The 18,065-nt window shown below is 44.6% G+C and overlaps 1 protein-coding gene and 2 long non-coding RNA genes across 3 annotated transcripts in view; 1 reads left to right on the forward strand and 2 right to left on the reverse strand.

Annotated features, from left to right (window-relative positions):
- SPPL3 (signal peptide peptidase like 3) overlaps nucleotides 1–7,520 on the reverse strand; it is a 115,621-nt gene extending 108,101 nt beyond the window's left edge. Inside the window, exons 1-2 of the mRNA XM_072953186.1 lie at nucleotides 7,368–7,520; nucleotides 7,143–7,262 (exon numbers count right to left, since the gene is read on the reverse strand). The gene's annotated coding sequence lies outside the window, so the exon portion shown is untranslated. The remainder of the gene's footprint in view (nucleotides 1–7,142; nucleotides 7,263–7,367) is intronic.
- Nucleotides 7,521–12,713: 5,193 nt separating this feature from the next.
- On the forward strand, nucleotides 12,714–16,076 carry LOC116276578 (uncharacterized). Its single transcript, XR_004186045.2, has 3 exons — nucleotides 12,714–13,008; nucleotides 15,430–15,530; nucleotides 15,797–16,076. It is a non-coding gene; the product is annotated as an uncharacterized lncRNA (long non-coding RNA).
- Nucleotides 14,041–17,764, reverse strand: LOC116276575 (uncharacterized). Its single transcript, XR_004186043.2, has 3 exons — nucleotides 17,630–17,764; nucleotides 16,456–16,541; nucleotides 14,041–14,146 (listed from the first exon to the last, which is right to left on the reverse strand). It is a non-coding gene; the product is annotated as an uncharacterized lncRNA (long non-coding RNA).
- Nucleotides 17,765–18,065: the final 301 nt, after the last annotated feature.

An 18,065-nucleotide genomic window follows, 5' to 3' on the forward strand; every position in this document is an offset into this window, starting at 1 on the left:
ACAGACACACATGCCTTCTTGGACCCCCAGTCTCCACCAGGAGCAGAGCTGGCACACCTGAAACCAGCATACTCAAGATCCTCTGCAGCTTGCCCAGTTTCAGGCCGGGATCTAGCTCTGCCCCAGTTTCCCAGGACCTGCCCAGCCTTACGGGGAATACCACACCTTGAATCTATCTCCAAATAGATCAGTTGGCCATTGCCCATACATCTGCCACTTGCCTGTTCCCCAAGGGGAAGAACCCTTTCATGGGAAAGCCAAGTACACTTTTCCTTCAGAAGCAATCTCTCCTTCTTCCTCCTTCACCCGCTGCCAGGAGCCAGGACCAGTCAGGTTCAACATGTTTCCTGAAGCTCCATCAGAGAGCCCTGGGAAAGAGCTGGCTGATAAGATCGCGGTCTCCCCAGAGGGTGTGAGGCAGGGCCCCAGGAATATACCAAACCACCAGAGACCCTTCCTCTGACCATTCACAGGAAGATACCAGCCTGCAAATATCTGCCCAGCTCTAAATGACACTGGATGTAGGGGTATCATGGGGAGACGGAAAAGCAAAGAGCCTACTTTTTTGATATTCATGTAGCTCTTACGGTTTGGCCAGGTGCTTTTACAGAATGCCAACTGTACCCTTGAATGTGATACAAAGTCATTCTGAGTCTCGAGTGGGTGAGGCTTCAGGCCCCATGGGAAAGGCACAAAAGGCTATGGGAGGTACAGAAACTCCTTCCCTGGAGAGCTAAAAACAAAACAGACAAGACAAGTCACTAATGAAACAAAAAGACGCGCCGAGCCCCTGGGCAATTCACTTGGGCTTTCGTTCCCAGTGAGTCACAGAAGGCAAAGTCAAGTGAAAACTTGGTATGGGAGGGATGGAATAGGACGTGCTAAGGAAAGAAAGTCAAGGCCTTCCCAGAAGCAAAGGGACCATTCTTTGCACTGAGAAAAGTCTATTGGAAGAAAGGAGGGAGATGGGGTCTGGGTGAAGGTATGGGGTCAGAAATGAGAAGAAAGCTTTTCTTCTCTCACTCTAAACCAGAGGCCCTCCAAATGTGAATGTGTGAATGCCAATGTATAAGAAGCCAAACAGCATTTGGCAGGGCTGGGAGGTGTCAGGCCACAGAAAGCCTGTGTCCAGGCAGATGGAGTGTGAGCCCAGAACCTAATGGCTTGTGTATCTCAGGCTAGGATTGCCCAGACATGGAAGACACCCCCAGGTCCTGCTCAGGACCTCTGCAGGCTTGAGGTCTCCTTGAATAAATCTGAAGTCTGTGGGGTGACTGAAGGCTGCCCAGCCTGGGGCACTTGGGGAGTGACTTTCAGTCCCTCTACCAGCAGCACTCAGCTCCAAGATGGAGCGGCCCCAGGTGGTTCCTATGGCACCCCTGGGCCTCAGCCGGGGAGTTGGGTGTGCTTGGCAGGAGACACAGGCACTGGCTCCCCCAAGGAGGGGTACCTGGCTGCCACCACACCCCACCTGGCACACGTGAGAGGGCTACAGCTTGTGAAATGTTTGTGAAAGAGGCGATGGAAGTTCCTCTAATTATCACCGCGGTAATTATAGGATTGCTTTTTCCACCAAGTGCGTTCAAAAGAGACTTAGTGAGTCTCCCCAGGACACGTCATCTGCCTCAGGCACAGACTCCAGGGAGCAGGCATTGCCAGGTTTAGCTGGGCTGCATAGGCAGTGCTTCCAAGAGGGTCAGAGGCTCAGGTCTGACTGATCCCCTCCTGCCTCTCCAGGCTATTTCTCACCCCTACCCAACACTGCCTCGCAACACACACACACACACACACACACACACACAACACAGAGTGAACTGCTTGCAGCTTCTGATGGACTATGTTCTTTTTTGCTTCCAAATCTCTGATTGCTTCTTAACTGCTGCTCATAAATTTGAGGCTTGGCTTCTATGGCCCCTCCTTCAGGAAATCTTACTTGACCAAACCTAGGTTGGGTTATATACTCCTCCCCTGTGCTCACACAGACCCCTGAATTTACCCGTGTCATAACACTTAGCACAGTGAGCTGTCCCTGCCTGAATACTTATCATACTCTCCCTCTGGATTGTGAATGCCTTGTGGGAAGGGACTGTGGCTTGTTGCCAGTTACATCTTCAGTGCCCAGTGCAGAACTCAGCTCCGAGGAAAAGCTCAAAGTTTGTGGAATGGATGCTTGAATGAGGGAGAAGGCGAACCAGCTTTCAGAACATCTGGTTCTACCTGATATTCCCATGATTCTCTCCGTAATCTCAAATTCAGCCTCCCATCTCATCCCCCGACTGAGAAGGAGAATCCCAAAGGGAAAGAAATCTGTTAGAGACATTATGGGAAGACAGAAGATTGGAAATAAGGTATATGGTGAGCTTATTAGCTCTCGAGCCCCTTGCAGTCTTTGATCATGGGTTTTTTGTTTGTGTTTGTGTGTGTGTTTTTAATGGGGGTGCTGGTGATTGAACTCAGGACCCCATGTATGCTAAGCATGAGCTCTACCACTGAACTTATACCCGCCCCCGGATCATGGTATTTCTTAATACTTTATTTTTTTAAGAGCAGTTTTAGGTTTACGGAAAAATTGATGGGAAAGTACAGAGAGTTCCCACCTACTCCCTCTCCCCCAACACGGTTTCCCTTATTATCTACATCTTGCATTAGTCTATACATTCGTTACAATTGATGAGCCAATAAAGGTACATTATTATTAACTAAAGTCTGGAGTTTGCATTAGGGTTCACTCTTGGTGGTGTACATTCTACGGGTTTTGACAAATGTATGATATGTACGCACCATTACAGCATCATACAGAATAGTTTCACTGCCCTAAAAATCCCCTCTTCATCCTCCCTCCCGCTAAACGTCTGGCCATCACCAACCTTTCTACTGTCTCCCTAGGCTTGCCTTTTCAAGAATGTCGTATAGTTGGGTACAGATTCTTTTTTTTTTTTTAATTATTTTCAGAGGAGAGGTAGATTATTTTAAAATTTATTTTAATGGAGGTTCTGGGGATTGAACCCAGGACCTTGTGCATGCTAAGCATGCACTTGACCACTGAGTTCCACCCTCCCCGCTACAATGTCATATAGCTGGAATCATACGGTATGTAACCTGTTCAGACTGACTTTTTTTATTTTCACTTAACAATATGCTTTTAAGTTTTCTCTGTCTTTTTAGGGCTTGATATCTTGTTTTTTTTTTTAATCATTGAATAATATTCCATTGTACGAACCTACCAGAGCTTGCTTCTCCATTCACCTACTGAAGGACAGCTTGGATGAGTCCAAATTTGGGGAAGTATGAATAAAAGAGCTAAAAATATTTATATGCAGATTTTTGTGTGAACATAGCTTTTCAACTTATTTTGGTATACCGTAGGATTTTTAGAAATGTGTTGTTTAATTTCCAAATATTTGGGGCTTTCCCAGCTATCTTTTTTTTTTTTTTACAGTAAAATAAGTTCCCCTGAGGGTACTCAGAGGCCCACATTAGACTTCACACTAGGCCCATTTTGCCTGGTGGGAGCTTTTTAAATTATTTTATTTTATTTTTTTGACTTCTTAAAAAAATTGAAGTATAGTCAGTTTACAATGTGTCGATTTCTGGTGCACAATATTCAGGTCATACATATACACAAATATATTCATTTTCATATTCTTTTTCATTATAGGTTACTCCAAGATATTGAATATAGTTCCCTGTGCTATACAGAAGAAAATGGTTGTTTACATATTTTATATATGGTAGTAAATATTTGCAAATCTTGAGCTTCCAATTTATCCCTTCCCACCTCCTTCCCCCTCCCCTGCCGTAACTATAAGTTTGTTTACTATGTCTGTGTGTTTGTTTCTGTTTTGTCAATGAGTTCATTAGTGTCTTCTTTTTTCTTTTTTTAGATTCCACATGTGAGTGATACCATATTTTTCCTTCTCTTTCTGGCTTACTTCTCTTAGAATGATGACCATGTGTCCATTTTGCCTTCATGTTTGAAACATATCTTTACTGGAAGTAGAAACCTGTTTTGAAATGGGTTTTTTCCCTCCCAGCACCGTAAAGATGTTGATCTATCAGGCTTTAGCCTTCTTTCAGAAAAATTATAAAATCTGAACGAAATATGGACCAAAACATCCCGACTAGAAGTGGGGTGTTTTGGTCCATATTTCGTTCAGATTTTATAATTATTCTGACAAAGCTGCTCTGCCATTACCACCCCTTATATTCTTTAACCCTTTTATTCCTCACGGTAGCCCTTTAAGTTCGGTATACTTAGCCCCCATCGTTAAGCTAAGGAGACTGAGGCTTTGAAAAAAGTGAAGCCACTTGCCTGAGGTCACACAGTTAGTTCATAAGAGAGCCACAATTTGAAACCAGTCAAATGACATGACCCCAGCCTTGCTTCACTTCATAACCATGCCCAAACATCTTCGGGGTGGTTTGCATTCCAGCTAGAGCCCACTGGGAAATATTTAAGGATAGGAAGAGGTGAGATGCCCTCAAAACCCCTATTTAGGTGACAGCAGTAGTTTTCAACCCACATCATCAGCATCGTTTGAGAAACTAAGGAAAAATAGAGATGCTAGGCCCCATTTACTGGATTAGTACCTCTAGCAGTAGGGACTAAGAACCTACCTTTTATCCTGTTTCCTGATGATTCTAATGCCCAGAGTTTAAAACCCCTGTTGTACAGAAACAACCTAAGTGTCCATCAACAGATGAATGGATAAAGAAACTCATATATATATATACACACACACACACACATATGACTGATGGAATATTACTCAGTCATGAAAAAGAACAAAATTTTGCCATTTTGTAGCAACAGGGATGGACTTGGAGGGCATATCCAAGTGAAATAAGTCAGCCAGAAAAAGACAAATACTGCATGATATCGCTTATATGTGGAGTCTAAAAAAAACATAGCAAACTAGTGAATATAACATACAAGAAGCAGACTCACAAATATAGAGAACAAACTAGTAGTTACCAGTGGTGGAGAGGGGCAATATAGGGGTGGGAGATACAAACTATTGGGTGTACGATAGGCTCAAGGATGTATTGTACAACACGGGGAATATAGTATTTTGTAATAACTGTAAATGGAAAATAATCTTTAAAAATTAGAAGAAAAAAAAAACTCTGTCATAAAGGCAAATTACCTACCACCAGCTTTCCTCTGTCTACTGTAGCTCAGGATTCTCACTTTTCCATCATGCTTCCTCTAGGTAGCAACACTGGTGCTAAGGCTGAAGGCTCTAGGGTCACTCCACTTAGATCAACTTCCTGGCTCTGTCACGTTAGCTGTGTAGCCTTGGGTAGGTGACTCCACCTCTCTGAGATTTTGTCATCTTTCCTCAAAAATGGAGATGATAATAGCAGCAACCTCACGGGGCTGTTGTAAAGATACATGAGATAATGCATGTGATGCATTTTGCACAGTGTCTGACACCTAGAAGCCTTCCATAGATAGTAACTATTATTGTGAACACATCCTCAGCTTTTCTGGTGTATTGAACTCTGCTCTATATCCTACCTAAATCCAACTGCCAGAGTTAAACCATCCCCATATCTTCCAAGGTATTTCAAAATCCCCCTCTCCCAAAAGTTAACGCAACCTCTATCCTCACAACTGACCCATCCCCACCCAAGTCCTTCTGCTCTGGGGCAAGAAGCATTTTAAACTGAGCCAAGACCTGGAAGAGCTTCTTAGAAGTGACTAAGATGCCCTCAGCCTCAGCTTGTGCCCCTTCTCGCCTGTGAATTGGACCTTATAGGTCATGCCTTCCATAAAGCCCTGAGTGGCAACTCTGAATACCAGGATGAGTTGTGAAAATCACAAAACCAGACTTAAATCACTGAAACTAACCACCCCTGTTGAATCAGAACTGAGTCAGAATGTCCTAGGGGAACGTGGGCCCGGCCAAAGAGGACTTATGGAAGGCAAGCTTCTAACATCCCATTTCTAGAAGCTTACTGGGCAGGACTCACTACCACCCTCGAAGCTGGCCCCGCATCTGCCTGACTTGTCCTCAGGATTCCTCCCCAGGAAGCCTTTCCTAGGCGGCACACGGCCCATCCTAAGATGATCAGACACTCCTGGTACTCTTCTGACAGCCAGAAACATCCACTCAGCCTCCATCCTATGTCAGGTCTACAGGTTCCAGTGAAAACTGAGGACCAGAGGGGTTCTCAGAGCTGGGATATGCTCCTGGGAAGGAAGAGAGGAGGATCCCCCTGTTTATTGGGGGCCATCTCTGTGCCAGACGCTACACACCCTTTATCTTACCTCAGCCACTGTAATGTTGTCTGTTTTCCTCACCAGTGAATCCTCAACGCCTAGCAGAATAGACAGTCGGTAAATATTTAATCATGCTAATCGCAACCATTGATTGAGTGCTTATTTCATGCCAGGCACTGTTCAAAGTGCTTTGTATCTCTTAACTCACAATATTTCCTGGATGAAAAATTTGATAACTACCCTATGAGGCTAGACTCTTTCTATATTACAGAAGAGGACATGTGAAAATGCAGAGCAGGAAAGAAGAGGCGGTGGAAGGGCAGACAGGTAATAAATGCACAGGGGCCAGGCTTTTAATAAATGCACAGGGGCCAGGCTTTGAATCCAGGGTAAGTTGATGACCCAGGAAGTAAATGGTGGGGGGGCTCTTGGTTTGAGTGAATGAGATGGGGGTGCAAAGGGAGAAACCGAGTGGACTTTGAAGGAAGTGCTTCTGAGGATGAAGGAGCAAAGGCGATGCCTACAGGCCGCTGGCTGCCTCCTAGAGCAAGTATTTTGGGTGCTGCAAAACAGCCCAGGCCACTCCCCTGAGAAATGGAGCTCCTCAAGAACCACACGCCCCGCCCACAGGAAGAGGTGGAAACGAACCTTCAATTTCATCACGGCCACTGTGGGGGTGGGGTGAGGGGAGGGGGTCACGACTGCTGCTCCTCTGATCACAAGCCCGTATTTCTGTAAGCATTTCTGTCAGCGCGCGTGTGCGTGTGTGCGTGTGTTTGGTGGGCAGTAGGGTGCAGCAGGCTGCTCCCCAGCGCCACCTGAGATGACTCACAGGTGACGCCCCAGCCCTGGAGCCTGGACCTCCCTAGGCAGGTAGGAGCACATCGCAAACCCCAGTGGTCCCGAGGACACTCACCCAGTCAGCCTCCTTCCTAAGACGAGACCCCGGCGGTTGGCTTGCTCAGGGGGCTACAGGCTAACCTGCGCCCGTGGGCAGGCTGTTCCCTGGACCTGCTGCTCGGTGGGGCAGGGGCCCCTAGAAGACAAGGACAAGGAGGAAACAGCTGTGGCCCTCTGCCCCGAGCTCATCGCTTGGTGACACCAAGGACCAAGTGTGCCCTGGACACTCAGCCCCACCCACCTCAGCCACTGCCACATCACCCTGTTTCCTTCAGGACACGCATCGCTTCCGAGTTTCCCTTGGCTCCTCTGACCCCTTGCTTGTTATCTCCCCTGCTGCCTGGAAGCTCTTGCTTATTGCTCCCCACTGCACACCTGGCCTGAGCTTGACACAGAGCAGGTGCGGAATAAGCGCGGACGCGCGTGCGCATTACGGGGCCGTGGTTACAGCCACGCCCACACCTACAGTCTTTGTGCTCCACGCCCCTCACCAGCCCCCATCCTGCCAGCGGGAAGCCCCATCTTGGACATGAGTCCCTTTCGCCAACTATCCCAGCGAGGCTCTGGGTTCTGACAGGTGCTGTGGCTCTTTCTGACGCCCCGGCAGGGAGGAGGTGCCTCAGGTGTGGCTAGAGCTGTTGTTTACCATCTGTGGGTCTCAGGCACTGCCCTCCTGCCAGCTTCCTTCCCGGGCCTGACTCTCGTAGAGGCTTTCTGCTGACTCTGGCAGTGTTTCCACAGAGAGAGGGCTCCTTTAGCAGAGCTGTCTGGGCTCCATCTGAGCCCCTTCTAGCCTTGACACACAGCCTTCTCCATCTCAGAGCAAGCGAGGGCTACGAAACAAGCCTGAGCACGAAGAAGGGAGCACAGCCTCAGACAGTTCCTCGACAGACAGTATGTTCTCTTCAATCTAGGCCCAGCCTCTGTCAGGCCCTCTCTGCCTGCTGCCTTCCTCCTGTGATTTTCCTTTCATCCCTTTCCTCCCTCCGTCTAGCTTCTGTCCGTCCCTTGAAGCCTGTTGGGCTGGTTTGAACCCCAGTTTCACACACTTGGAAAGTTTATCAGTTCTTTCCCAAGAAGCCCATGGGACCCATGCAAACAGGGGGTGTGGCTGGCCACACTCCATGCAGCGTCAGTCACGCCCGCCCCCTCACAGCTAACGTCCCATAGCTATTTGGGGGCGGGCCTATTTCTAGCCCACAGGGCCCCACTGGAGGGCACTGTGGCCTGATTGCCCAACCTTGGCTCAGCCAAAGCATCCTTATGCAGGAACTCTGCCCAACAATCAAGGAGCTGGGGGAAGAGAAAGCACATTTTCAAAGCACCCGCTTCCAGCCAAGCATCCTGCTGGGCCCTTCCAAATTTAAGATCTCGGAGTCCTCTAACTCCTTACAAATAATAAATGCTGGAGAGGATGTGGAGAAAAAGGAACCCTCCTACACTGTTGGTGGGAATGTAAATTGGTGCAGCCACTATGGAGGCTCCTTAAAATACCAAAAATAGACTCATCATATGATCCAGCAATCCCACTCCTGGGCATATATATCTGGAGAAAACTCTAACTCAAAAAGATACATACACCCCAATGTTCTTAGTAGCAATATTTACAATAGCCAAGACACGAAAGGAATCTAAATGCCCACCAACAGATGAGTGTATAAAAAAGCTATATATATATATATATATATATATATATATATATATACACAGTGGAATATTATTCAGCCATAAAAATAAAATAATGCCATTTGCAGCATCATGGATGGACCTAGAGATTATCATATTAAGTGAAGGAGTCAGAAAGAGAAAGATAAATATCATATGACATCACTTATAAGTGGAATCTAAAAACAGGTACAGATTTTATTTACAAACCAGACAGACTCACGGACATAGAAAACAAACTATGATTACCAAAGGAGAAGCCGGGGGGAGGGATAAATTAGGAGTTTGGGATTAACAGATACACATTACTATATATAAAATAAACCAGATAAACAACAAGGACCTACTGTATAGCACAGGGAACGATATTCAATTTCTTATAATAAACTATAATGGAAAAGAATCTGAAAATATGTATATACATTTATATATGTATGTATATGTATAACTGAATTGCTTTGCTGTATGCCTGAAACTACATTGTAAACCAACTACACTTCACTAAAAAATAAAATCAAAATGAAAAAACTCTTTAATAAACTTTTAGTCTATATCTACTCTGTGTTAGGCTTATCACTTATCTTTTTTACAATATTCTGGTGAACTATTATTTCTGTTTCAGAGTTGAAGAACCTGAGGGTTAGAGAGCTTAAGGGACATTGCCAGGATTATACAGCTAGTAAATGACTCTAAAGCCTGTTTTCATCTCACCCTGCCACATCCTATCCCCAGCTGAGGCCTTAAAAGACATACTCAGGGAAAACAAGGCATGAACTACAACATTCTACTCCGCTAAGCAAGGAGTGCAAACTCAGATGCCTCCTAGACCCAAACAGATCATTTAAATGAAGTGGTCCAATTGTAACACAGAAGGGGTGAGGGGAGACTGTGGGTAACTAGAGAAGTCACACCCCAGCCAAAGAGGATAGGTGTTACTTAACTCTAACCAAATGTTGCCACGTGGAACTGTGGGTCAATGTGGCCAGAGCTTCTGATTTTTCAGGAAAATCTAGAAATCTGAAACTTTTATGTGAAATTCGCAAACAAAGGATATCCACATGCTGGCTATATCAGGGTGACAGTTTGATCCCCTGGACTAGAGGATACTCCCCAATCTTTGGAAGGATTCCATGTCTATGAACCAGCTGTTTTTGAGTTTGGCACTATGTTTGGGCCTTCAAGATACCCCTCCTCCATCTGGGGAGGGGAGATTGGAGGCAGGGAGACATAAGACATACACATCCAAGCGGCAAGACACACTTAAGAAAAGACACATAGGTGTGTTACAGGACCACCTGAGGGTCTGGGCCCATCAGTTGCCAATACCAGAATCCAATTTGAGGTAACTTAGGTAGAATGGAATTTGTTGGAAGGATATCTGGAAGCTTAGAGACAATTCTCTAAGACAGATGGGATCAGAAAATTGGCAGAAACCCAGGGGACCTGGATGGCTAGAACCGCAGCTAAGGGCTGTGCCACAAATAGCATGCTGCCCCCACTGGACTCTGGCAGGCACGTGACATCTAGACTACCTCTCCTCCCATGTAGCCCTCAGTCTGTGTTTTGAGGGGCCCTGTCCAAATGATCGAGCTTGAGGAGAACAAGTTTTTGATATTTTTGTTCCATGCAAAATCTGATATTGGATCTACAAGGTGGATTTTCCAAACATTCAGAAACAGGAATGAGGTTCAGATGCTGGAAAGACACACACACAGAGTCCAACCCCTGGTCTAAGCTAGAAGAGGTCTTGAAGAGCCTCTTGTCTCGTTTTCAGAATGGAGAAGCTGAGGCACAGAGCAGGCTGCCAACTTGCTCAAGGTCACCGAGAGAGCTTGTGGTCAAGATTCTTTGTGAACCCACCTCCTGACTCAGGTTTTCTAAGCTGTTTTAAAGCCCTTCAGAACTTATGAGAAAGGAAACAAATGTGAGGTGTGGCAGACAGGAAGTTCTCTTGGTGGAGGAGGAGGGAGAAAGATGGAGGAACATCTTAAGATGGGTAAAGCTAGGGGAGGCCATAACAGGGGAGTGAAAATATCGTAAAAGCCACAGCTTTGTTGTTGGAAATATAGAGCCTCAAGCCTGGCCTGTGTTTTAACCAAACCCCTAGGTGATCTTAGTGCACATTAAAGTTTGAAAAGCAATGCTCTCTTAAAAAAAAAAAAAAAAGCAATGCTCTGTTCTGCGTGGGAAAAGCAATGCAAAAAAAAATATATCATAGATTCAGAACAGATAATGTTCTAGCTCATAAATTAGCAGGTCTGTTCGTGGATGGTGTTCATTTTGTGATTAAGTTTTATAGCATATTTCAGGGTTTTGCTCAAAAGTCACCTCCTCAATGAAGCTTTTAAGGTCACGCTCGATAAAATTATACCCCCATTACCCACTCTGTGCTCCTTAACTTCTTTCCTATTTTACATTTTCCTGGAACACTTATTACCATGTGAGAGATGGAAAGTGTCAGCTTTTGTTTGTTTATCATCTGTCCCACCCTCTACAAGGTAAGCTCTACGAAAGCAGCAATTAGATCTAAGTCCCTGCTGTATTCCCAGCATCTACAACCAGGTCTGGTACCCAGCAGGTCCTTCATAAATGTTTTTGAAATGAATATGCTATATGGCATGTAGCAGACATTATATAACAAAATGTCTTTATGAAATGAAAACCATTACTGGGGGTCGCTGTGTACCAGGTCATGGGTTGAACACTTTATGTTTCATAAGATCTCATCGGATCCACACAAATCCTCATTATGCAGGTGATGAAACTGAAGTTCAGAGAGCGTGTCACCTGCCCAAGCTCATAGCCAGGATGTGGGAGAAGCAGGATTTGAGCTTAGCAAACACGAGAGCCTGGAGTAATCCTGGAGGTGGATCAGGGCAAGGCTGGGCTGAAGAAGTCGTGGAACCAAGCTGAGGTTCTAGAGGGGGAATTGCTCTCCTAACGCAGGGCTCTGTTGTTTATGAGCTGGGCTTGGCAGGGTGGGGTCAGGTTTTCACCTGGGACTCTGAAGCCACGCGGAGAAGGTGGTGGCGTGTGGACTCCTGTAATTGTCAGCGCAGCCTGGGGCTTGTCATGATGTGCTCAGATTACAAAGTCCTGAGAAATGCTGAGAAGGCAGCTCAGAGCCTCATGCCCTGCAGTCCGCCCAGAGAGGGCAAACTATTTGCAGAAGAAGACACAGCCAATAAGCTGTTGAGAGGAGGCTTCAAAATCTAAGGCTGTCTGAGTCCCAGTGCCGCACAGTCTTTCCACTCCCTAAGCAGCTCAGTCTGGGGCCCCACCGTTGCTGCTGCTTCCGCTTTTCCCCCAGTAATAGATTGAGGGAAGCAGGGACACATCCAGGGACATCCCCTGCTCCCCTCTGTCCCAGGTTGCCCATTTTCAATACATACCTCAAATTCAGCCATTTTCCTCCACTGGGCCCTCCACTGACTTTCTGCACGATGTCCGCATTTCTTTGGTTTCTAGGATGTGCCTTGCTCCTGTATGCCTCTGGGTTTTCCATGCCACCTTCCACTCCACACCCCTCTTTGCTCACCCAGCACTTCCTCAGGAAAGTCCCTTTCTCTGACTCCTGAAACCAGGCTGGGTACCACTTCCCTGGTGATGATAGTAATTTGTAATTGAATATCAGTCTCTCCTACCAGACTGTAAGCTCAGGAGGGTGGATTTATTTTTCTCAGCTGTAAAATGAGGATGGTAACTGCTATGGACCAAATGATTGTGCCCCACTCCAGCCCCCAATTCACTTGTTGAAGCCCTAACCCACAATAGATGGCATTTAGAGATAGGAACTTTATGAAATAATTAAGGTTAAAATGAGGTCATAAGGGTAGGGCTCTGATCCAATAGGATTAGTGTCCTTCAAAGGAAAGACACCAGACAGCTGACATTCCCAGAGCATGAAGAGGTCATGTGAACACACAGTAAGAAGGCAGCCACCTCCAAGCAGAGAAAAGAGACCTCAGAATGACACCCACCTTGCTGGCACCTTGATCTTGGACTCCCAGCCTCCAGAACTGTGAGAAATAAAATTTCTGCTGTTTAAGTCATTCAGTGAATGGCATATTTATGGAAGCTTGAATGGACTAAGACCTAACTGAACCCAGATAAATAATTGTTTATTCAGGACTAATTGTTAATACCTGCAAAGCACTTAAAACTGAACCGGATATGTAGTTGGCCCTACCAACTGTTAAGATTGTCACACACCTGATGTAAGAACTTGTGGACTGAATAAACGTTATTTTGCAGGTTTAAGTTCTTACATAATAACTTTCTTTTTGGAGGGGAACCCTATCCTTTGGTGTGGTGGAAGGTACTATGATCTGAATGTGTGTGTCTCCCCCAGATTCACATGTTGGAATCCTAACACCTCAAATGATGGTGGCCTTTGGGACGTGATTGGGTCATGAGAGCAGAGCCCTCATGTATGGAATTAGTACCCTTATTTTTTTCCTTCCATTTTTACTGAGATAAAATTGACACACAGCACTACATAAATTTAAGACGTACAGCATAATGACTTGACTTACATATATCATGAAAGGATGACCACAATAAGTTTAGTGAATACCCATCGACTCATACAAATATAAAATTAAACAGAAAAAAATATTTTTCCTTGTCATGAGAACTCTTAGGATTTATCCTCTTAACTTTCATATGTAACGTACAGCAGTGTTAAATATATTTACATGTTGTACATTATACCCCTAGTATGACTGAAGTTTGTACCTTTCAAATGCCTTCATCTAGTTCTTCCTCCCGCTACCCCCACCTCTGATAACCACAAATATGATCTCTTTTTTATACGTCTGTTTGTTTTTGGAGTATAATTGACCTACAACACTATGTTAGTTCCTATTCTGCAACATAGTGATTTGATAATCCTATACATTTCAAAATGATCACCATGAGTTGGCTTACCATCAGTCACCATAGAAAGATATTACATAATGATTGACTATATACATCATAGTTCTCTTAAAGTGAACCTACCTCCATCATACCCCAGGATATTTAGGCACAGGTGAAATCCTTAAAAAGGGAACTTAGAAAAACAAAACACTGGAGTCATTACAGGCAGTGTGTGTCTCCAACTCTTTGCTTTCCTGGAACGTCCACAAGAGGGCTTCTTGAGCTCTTTCTCCTTCCAAAACATCCGTGGCCCCTGAAGCGACCATCGTGGGAAGAAAGAGGTAGTTGAGTTTTCTCCATGGGAGGAAACAAAGTGAATACGAGCACAGGTGTAGCCGGATGGCGAAAAGACTCAAGGAGGAGCAAGGCGGGGTCTTACTTTCACTGGGCCTGGGCGGGAGTCTTGATGACTTCTCTGAACCTCAGTTTCCTCATCTAGAAAATAGAGATAATCCTATGAAGCAGACAGCATTGTCAGGGGGACCAAATAAAAGCACTTTATAAAATGTCAACTGTTACTATTGAATCACTGAGTTGCATGGACCTACTTGACATGAGGTAAGTAGTTGGGACAATGAAGTAAACTCTGCACCACCCACCCCCCCAGCTCCAAGGACTTGCCCAATTCAGCCCACTTTGCTTGCTTTATTTCACCTGCCTGGGCCCTAAAAGCCTCTGAGTTTGCAACTTCTGGTCTAAATAGAGTCCCGTGCCAGTCAGACAATACCTGAAACACTGCATTAGTAACCCCAATCTAGGCTATTTATGGGGCCAGGCACCTAGCTGCACGCATAATGTAAGTGAGCCAAATACACTCAGGGCTTCTGGTGGGCTTGTCTCTGCATGGCGACTGATTTGTCAGAAAAAAATGTAATTGAAAGGAATGAAAATCTTTTCCCAATCTCTCAAAAAATGCAAAGGGGTGAGTATATTCTTAACAAAAGCATTGTGGTGGTATAATTGACGTACAATATTTAAAGTGTGTAATTTGATGAGTTTTGGTATAAGTATACACCCGTGAAACCATCATCACAATCAAGATAATGAATATTTCTGTAACTCACAAAACTTTCCTCCTGCGCTTTGTAATCCTTTCCTCCCTGCCTACCCCGCCTTCACACCCGATAACCGCTAGTCTGCCTTCTATCACTCTAGATTAATTTGCGTTTTCTAGACTTTCATCTCAGTGAAATATACAGTATGTTCTCATTTTTGCCTGCCTTCTTTCACGCAGCATAACTATTTTGAGAATCATCCATGCACTCTGTGTATAGATAACTCATTCTGCTCTGTTGCCGAGTCATATTCCACTTATGGATAGAACACACTTTGTTCACACACTCACTGGTTGATGGTCATTGTGTTGCTTCCAATTTGGGACTATACAAATAACGCTGCTAAGAAATTTGTGGTACAGGTTTACTTCTGGACACATGTTTTCATATCTCAGGGGTGAATATCTAGATGTAGAACAACTATATCATATGATAGTTACATATTTAACTTTTTAAGAACCTGCAAACTATTTTCCAAAGTAGATGCACCACTTTACATTTTGAACAGCAGTGCATGAACATTCCGGTTGCTCCACATCCTCACCAGCACTTGTTCTGCTGAGTCTTTTTAAATCTTAGCCTTTCTAATAGGTGTGGTTTTGGAGTAAGTGCATTTCCTTTGTAGAATAAGTCTTCTTCAGAACCCTCCTTCTTCCCTTACAGTCGTCTCCCTGGAGAAGGCAGTACCCTCAGGTCTCGAACTCCCCAACCGCTTTTTTCCCAAGATGAAACCCTTTGCTGGGAGTCTGCATGATAAAGGAAAGGTATGATGGAACTGAGTTGGCAAGAATCCTCCCCCCTTTGAAGGTGGGGAGGGAGAGTATGAATAATCACACCTAGATAATAATAAACTAGCTCATCTAATCCTCGTGTGAACCCCAAGAGATTGTAAAGATCCTTAACCAAATTGCAGAGATGAGGAAACAGGCTCAGAGAGAAAATGACCTGTCTGAGGTCACACAGCCAGACCCAGGATTTGCACGCAGGCACATCTGATTCTAAAACTTGTGTTTGCTCTTTTCTTCTGCAGAATCCTCTGTTCTGGATGCCACAATCTTAGAAGATCTCCACAACGTGATCGTATTCAGCAGCTAACAGGGGTGTGCAACTGGACTGTCTGAAATGTGTCAGCTGAGGAGTGGACAAATTAGGGCCGTTTAACCAGAAAAGAGAATTCTCAGTAGTGGCGTGAAACAGTCTTCAGACATTTGAAGGAGTGCACTTGACCCAGAATGTAACCTCTTTTAACTCCCCTCTTCTAGATGATAGAAATATTTTCAGTGTTAATGATGTAACAATCGTCATCATCATTTTCTTGATTCATTCTTTCATTTTAAAACCGTTAACAATTAGGAAGTGGGAATACGTTTCAGTTTTAAAGACATTATTGAAATTCAGTAAAATATTTCATAAAATATTTCATGCATGAACTACAGTTAGTACTGACCACACAAAAGGATTACACCTTGTCGCTTACGTGCTGTTTCACAGTTTTAAATTTTAACTCCAAAGAAAATCCCCAAGTGGCCACACAGAATGACAGAATTGAAGTAGGCTAAGTTCTATTTCTTCATCTTTACAATCACTGTATTTTTTTTTAAAATCAACTGTTTAAATGTGGAATATGTAGTACCGTAGGGGCTAGAGTGATACACTGTGCCCTATGATTTCATATTATTATAAACTTACCTTTGAAACCAAGGTAGTTGAGACCAGCTGTGTCGGGGACCGGTTGTATAAGCAGGCATTCTCGGAATTAGCTTCCTCCATGTAGACTACAATGTTGATTAAAAGAGGAGTTATTAAAAAGTATTTGTTTTTAATTTATATTATTTGTGTTATATTTTAACTTCCATTATTTACCTAGTTATATTATTTATTTATTTTAATTGAAGTATGGTTGGTTTACAATATTATGTTAGTTTCAGGTTATGACATAGTGATTCAATAATTTATAGATTATACTCCATTTAAAGTTATTACAAAATAATGGCTCTATTTCCCTGTGCTATACAATATATCCTTGTTGCTTATTTATTTCATATATAGTAGTTTGTACCTCTCAATCCCCTACCCCTCTCTCGCCCCTCCCCTTCCTCTCTCCCCACTGGTAACCACTAATTTGTTCTCTATTTATTTCTACAGTTATTCTTCTACCGTCATGTCTATTCTTAAAACTCAATAACCACTGTGGCAATTCTTTAGAACCCAAACCAACTGGGGGAAGGGTATTTTGTCTCTGACATTGTTTAGAAGTGCTTTTGCATTCCGATAATGAAAACTGCTATTGCACTTTGACAAGGACGAACTTTCAGCCTGTTTTATGAATGTCTTAAAATTCTCTACACAGAGTGTTCCCTTTTGCTTCCAACGGCTCCCACTGCCCTGCCATTGGCATAGCACTGGTCACATGGACAAGAGATTAGACATCTCATGTGGCGTAGAGGATAGGACGCAGATGGATGGCTGTGTGTGACTGTGTAGCAGTGACTTCCCTGAATCTCAATTTCCTCATCACTAAATTTAGAAATTAATAACATAGCTTCTAAAAGATAGCTGTGAGGTCAAATGACGTGATACACATGTAGATTTTCTTTTTTCCCTGTTCACTGGGTTTATCCTTTCCCCCTGGGGTCGGGGAGGAGAGGTTTGTAGGAAGAGACTTTAGTCTTGCTGTCTCCTTACTGCCGATGGGGACTCCTGAGTCCACACCATCCCTGTCATCTGGCTGTCCACAGTGTGAGCTGCAGTGCCCACTGAAGAAGGCATTCTTCCCCTCCCCCAGCTTCGCACCACCTCACCTACCTTCTTCCAAAGTCACCCTCACACCTGGACATTAAGGGCAGTTTAAGAAGAACTTTACCTAAGGCAGTGGTTCTCCAATTTGAGCGTGCATCAGAATCCCTGGAGAGCTTGTGAAAATTCAGCCTGCTGGGTCCCACCCCTAGAGTTTGTGATTTGGCGGATGTGGGATAAGGCTCAAGAATCTGCAGTTCTAACAAGCTCCCAGCTGAGGGTGATACTGCTGGTATCACAGAAAACCACTGGCCTAACTCGATCATGGTAATTCCATCTTGCTTTGCCGGTGATTGATTCAGAGTTAAGCTTGAGCAGGTGGACCAGTGAGGTGTGAAGAAGAGCTTGGTCTGGGCTAATAGGTGTGATCAGCATCTTCCTCTCCTTTGCCACTGCCTGCCCCTGGAAAGCAAGAAGCCTCAGTGAGTGGTGGCAGCCACTTTGTGACCACGAGGGGAGCTGACCTTCAGGGAAGCTGATACTGTGCTGAGAGGGCAGATAGA

Source organism: Vicugna pacos, chromosome 32 (genome assembly GCF_048564905.1).
Source record: "Vicugna pacos chromosome 32, VicPac4, whole genome shotgun sequence".
Taxonomy (NCBI): domain Eukaryota; kingdom Metazoa; phylum Chordata; class Mammalia; order Artiodactyla; family Camelidae; genus Vicugna; species Vicugna pacos.